Source organism: Bubalus kerabau, chromosome 2, assembly GCF_029407905.1.
Source record: "Bubalus kerabau isolate K-KA32 ecotype Philippines breed swamp buffalo chromosome 2, PCC_UOA_SB_1v2, whole genome shotgun sequence".
NCBI classification, from domain to species: Eukaryota; Metazoa; Chordata; class Mammalia; order Artiodactyla; family Bovidae; genus Bubalus; species Bubalus kerabau.
The window spans coordinates 33,508,949-33,520,827 of NC_073625.1; the positions used below are offsets into that span (position 1 = coordinate 33,508,949).

An 11,879-nucleotide genomic window follows, 5' to 3' on the forward strand; every position below is an offset into this window, starting at 1 on the left:
CCTGTCAAACAGAAAAGTTATTAATGATGCTGTAATCTTCCAAATAAGCTTTGACAAATTTGTTTTTTGGAAAAAAAAAAAAAGCAGAAAAACCAGAAATGTGGTTGCTAACATTTGAATAGATCTTTCAAAAGGCCTTTACAGATTTAACTGTGAACTCAGAAGTTTCCTATTTCAAATTTTGAAGAGTACATCATAATTTGCTAGTTAATATGTGATTAATACAGTTTGCCTGGGTTTTTTTTAAAAATCTGTACTATTCTATATGTTAATGAACAACATTTGATGCTATGGTAGTATAAATTTGAATAGAGCAGTTCATAAAACATGAACCGCTGTCCCTTTAATTTTGGGAAAGTTAAAAAATGTGCCCTTGAAAAATGAGTAGACAATAAGGGCCAGTTATCATCCCAGCCTGATGACCTATTCCTTGTATTTTAAAATGTTAAGATCTAAATGATACATTCTACAGGTCTTTGCTTTCAGTTAGAAGCTGCACACGTGCATGCTACGTTGCTTCAGTAATGTCTGACTCTTTGAGACCCTACAGACTATAGTATCCCAGGCTCCTCTGTCCATGAGATTCTCTAGGCAAGAGTACTGAAGTGGGTTTCTATGCTCTCCTTCAGGGGATCTTCTGGACCCAGGGATCAAGCCCCCATCTCTTATGTCTCCTGCATTGGCAGGTGGGTTCTTTATCACTAGCACACCTGGGAAGTCTTCTGTTATAAGCTATTTCCATTATATTATTATACTGTGTCTTCATGACAGTCTTGGGATTCTTATCCTCAGTTTGCAAAGGGGGCTACTGAGACAGAGAGTTTAAGTAATTTGGCTACAAATGCAAAATGAGCTCCATATTTGGGATTGAGTTGCAAATCATCTATCTACTCTCCTCACTGCCTCGTGTCAACCTCCTTACTATGGTTCACTGTGTCTTTTACCCAGCACTTCTATATGCGCAAGTTTCCTGTGGTGGAGTGATTCTATGTCATGTAGACCATGGCTTTGAGCTTATAATTCATTTAACAATGTCCTCAAATCCCAATATCAGAACACATGAAAAGCAAGTTGTCCAAAGATACATAACACTGAGTCTTCTAAAAACTCTGAACTATTAAGCATATTTTGTAAATATGTAAGTACATATCTCTAAAATTATTAATGAATTCAGACATCTTATTAAGGCACAAGGGATAAAATTACTCTCAGCATAGTCCTACACTAATGAACTTCGAATTGCAAGAAAGAGTCAAATGGCTTAAGCAAGTGGGTTCTTCTTTTGTATATGATAACTGGATATGACAATACAATGTTTACATCTGAATTTTCTAAATGCAGTGATTCAGAGAAAGATAATCTAGAGGTCCCCTTCATGGATCACAGCTTTTTGTGGCAAAAGGGCTTCCGTAACTCAATGAGGCTATCAGTCATGCCATGCATAGCCACCCAAAATAGATGGGTCATAGTGAAGAGTTCTGACAAAACGTGGTCCATTGGAGAAGGCAATGTCAATCCACTCCAGTATTCCTGTCTTGAGAATCCCATGGACAGTATGAAAAGGCAAAAAGAGATGACGCTGGAAGATGAGCCCCACAACTCAGAAGGTGCCCAATATGCCACTGGGGAAGAGCAGAGGGCAATTACCAATAGCTCCGGGAAGAATGAAGCTGCTGGGCCAAAGGAGAAACAACACGTAGTTGTGGATGCAGCTGGTGGGGAAAGTCCAACACTGTCAAGAACAACACTGTATAGGAACCTGGAATGTCAGGTCCATGAAACAAGATAAACTGGACATGGTCAAGCAGGGATGGCAAGATTGAACACTGACATCTTAAGAATCAGTGAACTGGAAGTGAATGGGTGAACTTAATTCAGATGATGTTTATATAAAGATTGAAGGCAGAAGAAGGGGATGGCGGAGGATGAGAAGGTTAGATAGCTTCACCAATTCAATGGATTTGAATTTGAGCAAACTCCAGGAGACAGCAAAGGACAGAGGAGCCTGGCATGCTACAGTCCATGGGGTTGTAAAAAGTCAGACACAACTTAGATACCAAAGAGCAACAACTGGAGAGGTGTATTGTCCAATATGGGAGCCAGAAACCACAAGTATCTATTGAGCACTTGAATTGTGATTGGTCTGAACTGGGATTTGCTGGGAATGCACATCAGTATGAAGAGTTAATATCAAAGAAGAATGTAAAATATCACATGAATCACTTTTATGATTACATGTTGATACCATATTTAAGATATATTAAGTAAGTATATGTTACTAACATTAATTTCACTTGTTTTCTTCTTGTTTTTTGAAAAGAGGATACTAGAAAATTGAGACCTTCCTATGGGGCTTCCCTGGTAGCTCAGAGGTTAAAGCATCTGCCTGCAATGCAGGAGACCCAGGTTCGATCCCTGGGTTGGGAAGATCCCCTGGAGAAGGAAATGGCAACCCACTCCAGTATTCTTGCCTGGAGAATCCCATGGATGGAGGAGCCTGGTGGGCTACAGGTTCGCAAAGAGTCGGACATGACTGAGCGACTTCACTTTCACTTTCATGGGACTTACAGTATATTCCTACAGGAATATCTAAGACATGATCATTGTCCTTGCTCAAGGATGTGATGACGGATATCTGTTAAAATTACAAGTGACTGGAAAAAGAAAGTAGCATCTCCAAGAAAGCCCAAAGAAGGGGAAAATCAGTGTGGTCTACAGACACGGGGAAAGTCTGATGTTAAGGATTGCAAGAGAGTCTTTTGATGGGCTTGATGAGGAAAAAGGGTGGGACAAGGTCACTGTCATTGCAAAGGAAAGAAAGGAAGAGAAATATTAAAAGATGACAGAAATACAATGAAAGCTCCAACTTCTTAATGAGCCCAGAAACAATAATTGATAATAATAAAGGAGGTATACGTATTTATTTTTCTGATTTTCTCTTAAGCTCTCTATTAATCCAGTGTTAGCAACTTAGATATGTACCTTTTTGGGGAGCCATTTGGAACATGGCTTTTGTTCCTTCAAAGAAATAAAGTTTGCTAGTAACAACTGGAGTTCTTTCTCTCTTCTGAATGCAATTTGCCCCTTCATTTTTTACAAAATCACCCATTTTGAAACAGCTCTGCAAATGATTACGAGCTTTCAATGTTACACGACTCATTGCTCTATGCATTTGTCAAAATTTCAGCAAGTCAAGAGATAACCTAAGGACATAAAAATTAACACATGTAAATTAATCACTGATTCTAGTTTGGGCTATGAAATCAATACAAAAAGTAAGTCAATTTTTTAAAGCTTCAATTAAAAAAGACATACCCAGAAGAGGTGTAACCAATAATCTGGCTTGTTTCAGTAAGAACATGTGCTGAAACCATATGTCAAAGAGAACACCAGAAACACAAGCCGTGGGAAATGTTTTGTTTTTAAATCTGAAATCAAAATGGTAGTGTGAAAGCTATGTTTTATTCAACCCTGAGAGAGCTGTCTCATTTATGTGACTCGTGAAATAACGAAGTTCTTTTTGGGCTATTGGCCTCTTAATCTTGTGTATTAATTCAGGTAATGCACCACTACCCCTATTGTCTACGTAATTATTTTTATTTATGTACCATTAAGCTCCATTTTCATTACTTTTGGAGTACAAACAAAGGGTATTTGGCCAGCACCGTCACCTCATTTACAATCTTCTGAAGACCCTTTTCTGGGTAGAGAATACAAATGACAGTCCCTGACATTTTTTAAAAGCAGTTTTTACTTCTTTAATTAGGAATTTCAGGCAGGACCCTCTGCTTGAACCCTTAATATTTTCAGACACTTCTGCCTCACTTCTGGACTGATTTTTCCTAAGTTTGTGCTGAAGGCATTCATGCTTTGCAAGAAAGCTGCTTTCAGGCCCTTTCATATTCTGCTATAATCCCTTGGTAATTACAAAGTCTGTCTCTGCAACAATGGGCAAATCCTGGAGGAATTCGGAAGCCAGGGCCCACGTGTAAAATTGTCCTTGGACATCTGGGCTGAATTTGCCTCCCGGGGGCCCTGGACTTAGAAAACAGCCCTGTCAGAAATGCAAAAAATCAAAGGAGCACAAAGATGATGATGAGAATAACTCTGTGTCAGTGAAAAACACTGGTTAAATAGAGTAGGACTACCAACTTTCAGCAAAATATTTCATTTAATAGTAGATAAACCCTCACCATAGAAGTTGCAGCTCTCGTACAGCAAATTTCAAACTACTTAGCACTCCACATATAACCATTTCTCACCCTTACACATTGCAGACCCTGGGGAGTCTATGTACTTCTTCCCTCCCTTTGTCTTCCTGTAATTATTAGTCCATTTTTCTTTTTTTTCTTTTTCCTCTCAGTTACTGATATAAAAATCATATCAGAAATTCTTTAATGCCACCAACTCAAGAACATCAAAATAATATTTGTGTAATTATCATGTTTGGCTACCTGAAATTCATTGTATTATTAAACATTTGTAATTGGTCATAATGATTAAGCTGGAGTTTTTATAATATATGCTTTTCTTTACTTACATATCACAACAAAATACACAGTTTACAGAAATTTGTTACATTTCTATTTGGAGAATTCTTAAGGCCTCACTCAGCAAAATAGTGTTAAGTGCCTCTGCCTGGTTTTGTTCTAAAGACAAATAGATAATACATGCCCTGCAGTTATCTTGGACATCTATTATTGCGATGTAATATGTAGGTAGTAAAAATCTTATGACTTTTGCTCCAATGCACTAAGGTAAGTTTAAATTGGTTGAGTAATGTGATAAAGGAATTGCCCAAATCAAGAGAGCAGAAAGCTAAGAAATGTTAGTTTACATTTTTTTCTTTTTTTGGCATACATATTTAAAAATTTTCCCTATTATTCTGTGAACCTTTGAGGAACTAATTAATGCTCTTTTCTGCTGCATCCTGCCCAACAATCATGCACTGAGCGTCATGCTTCCTAATGACAGCAGTAATTTCATGTCAGTGTCATTTCTAGGCCACTGAAAATATATACAGAAAAATATTAAAATCATACTTACTAAAGAGTAGCACATGGGTAGTCAGAAATAAGATTATTGAGGGGCTTCTAGAGTGTTTTGCTTTTGCTTCATTGTAAGATGAAGTAAACATGGGGATTTTCAAACTGAATGAGCACTGAGACATAACTCAACTTCATCCTTCAGTCCTAAGAATTTTTGGCAGGTAAGCAACATGCCAATAATCCTAATAATATTAAACTACCTGGTTGCATGTAGGGTTAGGAAGCTGGACCTCATCTGATCCAGAATTTCCAGGGGACCACAGTAGATTTTTTAAAAAAAAGAATCACAAAATAGATTACAGGATGGATGCTATAAGTCCTAGGTTGATGATCCTCTGGCATTTATCCAGATTGTAGATTCTGAGATGAAAGGAGACCTAAGGCATGGCCTCTATATGAAGCGGGAAAAAGGAGAGGCCAAATGACATCCCTTTAGTCAGTTATGTCCACTTTCACCAGATGTGAAGAAAACAATACAAAACTTAAGAACTAAAGCTCAAGCAAGCACAGCATGGAGAGCTAAAAGCCATGATTAAGCTTGGGGAAAGAGAATATAAATTTCAAAGAAAAATGATTCACTATAAGCATTTACATCCTCAAGCCAATGGGGTTTTCAATAAACCATTCGAGAGGGGGGAAATGCACAAAAATATGTTTCCATTGGCAAAAGCTTGTTAAATCTCCTAAAGCGAGTTTTTGTTTTACCCCCTGCTTTGAGAGTACTCAGTTCAAGCCTATAAATTGGTTGAGGAAGGGAAAAAAATCAGTTCCTTAGGTCCTTGTAAACATTTCACTTTTATTTTTAGAAATAAGAGATTATTTTTCAAAAACTGCAGGTGTGAGGAAACTAATATTGAAAGTCTCCCGTGAACTATTTTACACCTTACTCCATTGGAGTGTCCTTGGAGTAAAACAAATTGGATGAAAAAACACAAATCTTGTAGCTTCAGATACTCAAAAGCTTATTACAGCTGAAAATGAGTAAAATATTACAGCCACCAGGCCTATTACAATAGAGAACAGATCCAGCTTAGGCTCAAATGTAAAAGCAACCTCATTATAGCCTCCTGTTCTTTCACATGGGCCCCCATTTAACCTAACGCTTTAAAACAGAGTCTCGGTTTTCGTTTAAATTACTAGTTAGAAGAAACGATGAAAGTGTTTACTTGTGAGAATAAAAAAGTCTTAAATACAGAAGAATACTAAATTTTGTTCATTATTTCCATTCAGAGGCAAAGATCACAATGCCTCCCAAAGTGCTACTGGATTTTAGTTTCAAAATTCAACACGGCTCGTACACTTAGCACTTCCCAAACAGGCACTGAGATATGTCTCAGCTTACCAGAAGGACAAAACACATCTCTCATTGTTGTTCAGTCGCTCAGTTGGATCTCTTTGTGATGCCAAGGACTGCAGCAGGCCAGCCTTCCCTGTCCTACACTAACTCCCAGAGTTTGCTTAAAGTCATGTCCATTAAGTTGATGATGCCATCCAACCATCTCATCCTCTCTTGCAAGATTTTATGCACAAACTCATGCACAAACACTATTTTTTTTCTTTTTCAGATTAACTAAAAGCTAGAAAGTAATTGAAATCTATTCACGAATATGGATTGGGGTATTTGGGATAGGCTAGGCTTTCCAGCTACTAATACAACTTTAAGACTCTTTTACTAACTTCTGTAAAGCCATCTCTGACTCCACAAGGAAAATTTCCAGGTTTCAAAAAGAAATGTCTTCCCGTGATACATTTTCTACACACACACACAAACACAATTTGCCAAATAAACATACAAATTATTATAGAGGTCAGATCATTTGTTTCTCAGGTTTGTCCATGGGTGGGTACTATGAGAAAAAAAAAAATACTGATAAAATAACTAAAGAACCAGTCATGATTAGACATTATAAAAAAGCCTGAAGTTAGTGAATTCCTAAGTTTGCTCTTGTTTTCTTGTATTTATGAGGATCTTCCATCCTTCTTTCTTTCTTGAGTTCTTATGGGATTAAAATTTCTTAAGTCTACTCTAAACATATTCCAATAACAAAGTAACACTTTATTTCAGTCTTGTTTATAATGCTTATTTTCCAATAATTGAATTTTCTAGAACACTTGCTTTCTGGGCTCTTTAAAGGTTTGCGAATTGCTTTTGCAAGTGAACATAAGCTCCACTCTTGGAACAACAGTGCAAATAACTTTCTAATTATGGCATGTGATACCCTGCATGTCACTCAAGATAAAGGATGTTGAAATCAGGAGTAAGTTCTAAATACTTCATGTTGAGATGAGGAAACTGATGCCTAAAGGTACTAAGTGATGCTCCTGAAATTACTGACAGAAATGAGAATACAATGAAGAGTTTTAGAATTCTAGATCATGGTCTTCTGCTATATGATGCCCTCATTTATGCTAACATTTAATCATTTGGTGATTTTTTATGAAATTGCATTTCCACTAAGCGAATACTCTTTCCATGTGTTAGGGTAGAAGTGATGTGCTTTCTGTAAGTCTTCCTGATGCACTCAAAGCCGTCTGAAATATTTGAAAGTCATCAAAAGAAACATACCTTTACTATTAGCATTCCATGAAAACCAGAAGGAATATAGAATTGTAATCACCATGCATGATTTCTTGCAAATTTTAGTCAATTAATATCATCTACAAACCTGCTTAGCACCCAACCGTATCCATATCAATGACTAAGTCATTAAGGGCCCTGGGGCCACACCTTGTATATTAGAGTCTCATCTGGTAATGGAAATCTTTGGATCTCTATTTCACCATTCCCTAATACAATAAGTCATTTGTAGAACATTACGCATTTGCCTAATTATTTTTAAAACATTTGCTTAGTACTTACTTGTGTCAAGTGCCTGATTTACTCCCAAGAACTGAGAAATAGGAGAGTGACTGGGAAAGTGAGGGAATCTACCCCTACTAACATGGATCTCAGGGGAATGCTTGGACTTATAAGGAAGAACAAGATGTTGTCAAAGGTCAGAGACTTGTGTCTCCTTGTCCCAGCAAAGACTTCAAGTGACATTGGGACACTGAGCCAGGAGTCAGCAGTTGAAAAAAAAAAAAAAAAAAGAAAAGAAAATCAGTAGGATAGTGTCCTGTAACAGAAGAAGGATATCCAAGCAAATGCATAAACAAATGAACCTGCAGTGAGTCTTTCCCATGCCCCGGGGTGCAGGCTGGTGGGGCACTGGATCCATGTAAAGGCTCAGAGTGGACAACTAGGAAAGGAACTTGAATAAGACACTGGTGACTATTCAGCAGTTGAGGGAAGACCACGTAGAAAGACAGTTCCCAACAAATCACTGTGGTCACTGAAGTCCCCACGAGCAGATGTAATACGACATTATGGACACATAGAAGAAGAGCAGAAAATTGTGCCCAGGGGTATGCATTTTCTCATTTGGACTGTAATAAATCACCACACATCTACAGGAGGAGGGAGGAGGGTTCAGGATGGGGAACACGTGTATACCTGTGGCAGATTCATGTTGATATATGGCAAAACCAATACAATATTGTAAAGTTAAAAATTAAAATAAAATATAAAAAAAATAAATAACATCATTTTTTTTAATCTTACATTTCTGAAGGTTAGATCAGAAAAGGGTGTTATTGTGGTAAAATCAAGGTATTAACATTCTGGAGACTCGATGACACAGCCTGTGTCCATGCATTGGTTTGTCTCCATCATCAAAGTCAGCAACGGCTATTCAAGGCTTTTTCATATTGCTCTAACAAGCTCTTGTGGGCACAAGCAGATAATCCAGAATAAACTCCCCACATCAAGATCCTTAATCTAATCACATCCAATTAAACTAAGCTAAAGCACTCAATCCTAAATGAAATTAACCCTGAATATTCATTGGAAGAACTGATGCTGAAGCTGAAGCTCCAATACCTTGGCCACCTGATGCCAAGAGCTGATTCACTGGAAAAAATCCTGATGCTGGGAAAGACTGAAGGCAAAAAGAGAAGAGGGTGGCAGAAGATGAGATGGTAGACAGCCTCACTGACTCTGGGGACATGAATATTAGCAAACTCCAGGAGATGGTGAAGGACAGGGAAGCCTGGCATGCTGCAGTCCATGGGGTCACAAAGAGTTGGACACGACTTAGTGACTGAACAACAAAATGTAACCACTTGGTCCCATTGGCCATGTACAGTAACATATTCACAGGTTCTAGGGTATTGCCTAGAGAAGGCAATGGCACCCCACTCCAGTACTCTTGCCTGGAAAATCCCATGGAGGGAGGAGCCTGGTGGGCTGCAGTCCATGGGGTTGGGAAGAGTCAGACACGACTGAGCGACTTCACTTTGACTTTTCACTTTCATGCATTGGAGAAGGAAATGGCAACCCATTCCAGTGTTCTTGCCTGGAGAATCCCAGGGATGGAGGAGCCTGGTGGGCTGCCGTCTATAGGGTTGCACAGAGTCAGACATGACTGAAGCGACCTAGCAGCAGCAGCAGCAGCAGGGAATTGCCATTTGGACATTTTGGGGGCTAGGGGCATTACACTGGCTATCACAGTGAGAGAGGAATCGATAACCTCGGAAATTTCACATGAGATGATAATGATGGAGTCTTGCTGAATGAGTAGACTTCCAGAGAGGTAGTGAACAGGAGGTAAGAAAGGGAGGGAGGAAGGAGTCCAGGCAGAGAGAGCCCTAGAAAAGCCAGAGTCAAAAGTCTTTCATCCATTGCTTCCTTGTTAAAAATATAATCTGCCACATAAGCAAACTGCTCTGACATTTCTAGTCATTTTGTTCACTACCAGCATCTGCTACCCCCTTGGAGATTTTCACAGATTAATATCCTATTTCCATAACTAGCTAAGTACTAATGTTAAGTAAGCTAGCTGTACTATTCAAATATTCGTTCTTTACCCTCTCTTTAAAAATGAATACAATAATATTCTCCTATTTAGATTTCAAATGTCTTTCATCATTCATATGGACTGAATACCATGATTACAAACAGCACTGAAATACATTCCCCCTGCAATCAACAAGGATCTCCATCATCTGGTCCTGCTAATTTACATATACTATTTACAGACTACTCAGATTATATCTATGTATACACCATTTTATTTACAAAATAATCACCTCCCTCAATGATCTTCTTTGAGATTTAAACCTTCCACAGTTCCCAACAGATTGGTGCAATTTATTTTCACTTGCTTTTCACCCAAAGAGGATGGGTGAGGAGTATGTGAAAATTAATCAAAAGCAGAATTAACAGGAAGTACAGGGAACAAGACGTGGTAGGTCCATTCAGTTCAGTTCAGTTCAAAGATAATCAACAACAATCTGTCAACACAATGGTGCCTCTGGTTACCCAACCAAGATCTGGGGACATTCTAGCCAACCCCATGTACCAGAAGCATACATGTCTGCCAAGGACCACCCTGAAACAGAAACCTCATGGAGTCTGGGAAATACATTCAGAATTGTCTCTACTGAATAACTCAAAATCAGTAACCATGCTCTAGTCCCAAACTGACTGGAGCTATCTAAATGGTTCCAGGTTAGGACTGGCTGACTCTTCCCAGGAATGTTCAGCAGGATGTCTGAATCAGAGAGTTACACAGAGTTTTCTTATCATTTATGGGTCTCAGATCAATCAAGATAATTGCAAAGTTTCCCTAAGAGAATTAATATTTTGTAGTAGACTTAAACGTGTCTATTCTTAAATATCCCTCAGGTATGAGCAAGCCACAAATTTAAACCTCAAAGGTAATGTGACTAAACTCAAGGAAGTTAAAACACAGTGAAACTGAGGGTGGTGTCCAACTCTTTCCTCTTAACCATTATTTTTCACAGACTGTTGTCTGACCTTGTTGTGAAAAACACTTACCTGATATATATTATTTAAGAATATATTTATGTTGCCTTTCTATAATAACATTTCTATCTCTCTTGTGTTTTTGTCCCCCTAAATATATCCCTACCCTCTTGTGCTATTTCTCCGGATCTTTCCTTGGTGACCTAGCCTAATTTCCAAGGATAGTTGCATTCCCACTTGCTTTTCAGACTTCATATTGCCCTGATTTTTGCAAAGTTTGTATTTTTCTATTGTTTTAGTCTTCTCTATGTATTGGGAATTTTGGCTACAGTAAAAGTTTCCCTTAAAGAATCATCAATGCCATGAGAATTTAACAAGTCATCTGGAAAAGATTGTAAAATATATCCTATAATCATTTACATCTTGCTATTCATGACAGCGTCCATGGATATTTGAAGAATTTTAGGCATTAAAGTAGCAACTAATATTTAAATAGTGCCTGTTCTATGCCAAGTGCTGTGAAGAAAGCCAGGGATATAAGTACAAGAGAAGAGAGTGAGGGATTTAACTGTGTGTATGATATGGTTCCTGCCACAAAGAAAGAAGTCCAGAAAGGACAAAGATATGCAAGTAGTTATAATACAACGTGATAAGTGCTTTTAAAAACATATGAACCAACTCCTTTGGGAACACAGATAAATGAGCAATTAATTCAGCCTGAAGGAGTTTAGAGAAACTTAAGATAAGAGGTCATATTTTTGCTGGGCTGTGAAAGAAAAGCAAGTCTCCACTAGGGATTTGAAGATATTGAAGAGACAGAAGGGAAAGAGGAAAAGTATATAACAATGAGAAAGATCATCATGAACAGGGGTTCATCAAAGTTCATGGCTCAGTTCCTGGCACACATCCAATTGCAATAAATATTTTTGAATGAATGATTATGAATGAATACATGTTTGAAGAACTGACTACATCCTTACTATTTTTTTATGGTTTAATGTATGGATATTCAGGGGTAGGTAGAG

General features: G+C 38.0%; 1 non-coding gene across 1 annotated transcript; it reads left to right on the forward strand.

Annotated features, from left to right (window-relative positions):
- The first annotated feature begins 2,355 nt into the window (after positions 1–2,355).
- Positions 2,356–2,427, forward strand: TRNAC-GCA (transfer RNA cysteine (anticodon GCA)). Its single transcript has one exon. It is a non-coding gene; the product is annotated as a tRNA-Cys (tRNA).
- The last annotated feature ends 9,452 nt before the right edge of the window (positions 2,428–11,879 follow it).